The sequence below is a fragment of the Myotis davidii genome, unplaced genomic scaffold, assembly GCF_000327345.1.
Source record: "Myotis davidii unplaced genomic scaffold, ASM32734v1 scaffold41, whole genome shotgun sequence".
In the NCBI taxonomy this organism is placed as follows: Eukaryota; Metazoa; Chordata; class Mammalia; order Chiroptera; family Vespertilionidae; genus Myotis; species Myotis davidii.
Window position 1 is genome coordinate 2877567 of NW_006292344.1, and position 1734 is coordinate 2879300.

Below are 1734 nucleotides of genomic sequence, written 5' to 3' on the forward strand. Positions count from 1 at the left end.
CTCCCGCATCCTCCGCCTCGGAGAGACGCGGGACGGCCGCGCTCTCCAGACCGCTCCCGCACCTGGCGTCGGTGCCCCTTCTCCCACCGCCGAGGGCGAGAGCACCGGCCCCGCCGCGATCTGACTGCCCTGTGAGCCCCAGGTGACCGGTGACCGCCGGCACTCGGAGGACTGAGAGGCGGAGGCCGGTCGGCCGGCAGCTCTTAAAGGGACGCCCACAGCTCACACGCTCCTCCTGCTGCCCGATCCTCCACGAGCCTCCCGCCGGAGCTCAGCGCGCGCCCTGCCGGCTCCGGGAGGGCTGCAGCCACAGGGATGCCAAGGGCTGCACACCCAAGTGCCAGCCAGAGAGCAGAGCCAGTGCCGCTTGAGGGCAACCTGGGCGGGTGAAGCTCTACACGTGGTTCCCCTAGCTAGGATCACTCCTTTTTTTGGAGAGGAAGAAATCCGGCTCTAACCATTTTCTGGAGTTTATACCTGACTTCACAGTTTACAGAGGCCTTCACCTTCAGAGGAAGCACGGACGCTCCATCGCAGGCTGTGTGGGAAGCACTGGAGGGCCATCTGGCCCAGTTGTGGGGGCTTGACAAGAGCGATCGGTGCTAGTTTATAGACCTGTGAAAGAGCAAGGAAAACTTCACCCCTAGGTCTTGGGATTCAAAGCTTAGAGTTCCTTCCCTTAGGGAGGGTCCCTCCCTTGCTTCTCACCCCACTGTGTGCGGGTCTGTGTGTTGGAGAAGGAGGAGGGGCCAAGGAGGGGCAATCAAGAGTCTGCCTTTTATGCAGAAGGTGGTATTACAGGACACAGAGAACTCGAGGAAGGAGCAGCTGCCTTCAATTCTGCCTCTGTTTACCCACCGTGTGACCTTCTGCAACTGAACTTCAGTTCCCCCATCCCGACAGCAGAGAAATGTCCCAACACGTCATAGTTTTCAGATATAAATTCTTCTAAGAGTTGAACAAAGAGGCAATTTAATAAATCCAGTACCCGCAGGACTTAAGCAATGAGTATCAATCTAGGAATGGGAAAGCTGACAGAAATGGCTGCCAGGTTCCAAAGGACTAGCTGAAGGCTTTCCTGTTCCTCCGCTTCTCCTCTCTCATAAATCCCTCCTGTGGCAAGCTGTTCCCCTCTTTCCAGTGCCTTGGCTCCACACTCACAAGGATTCCTGAGAGCTGATCCCCTGGACCCTTGACTCCAGCCTGCCTCCTGAAGGCATTCCTTTGGTCTCCTAGTGCCATAGCAATTTCACCAAAGTCTTCTTGGCTACCAGATAGTGAGTAAGAGGGAAGGGCAATGGTAAAGAACCTCATATATCATGCAGTTGATATGAATTTCCTAAAGAAGGCTTTTGTGAGGAATCGTCACTATGCCCCGGAGGTTGCCAGAGTTTCATGCTCATTCCTTCATTGATTTTGTTGAGTTTGACCTCTCTGTTCATGAACAGGCTTGGTTCTGTTACTCTAAGGGATTCCCCCAAATCATGTTCTTATTATTTTTTACCTATCAAACCTCACTCATTTGGCTCATCCCACTGATGGAAAAACTCCAGTTTGGAGCTGAGTGTGTACTGAATGCTTTGGATATTCAATTTTCCAGAATTTGCATTTGACCAATCTGCCTAGACATTTTCTCTAGGGATTGTCTCTCTTTTCAGATAAAGATTTTGGAGTCCAGAGTTATCAGTCAACTTGTGGGACATTTTGAAGTATACTAGACTAGGGATTCCTGCT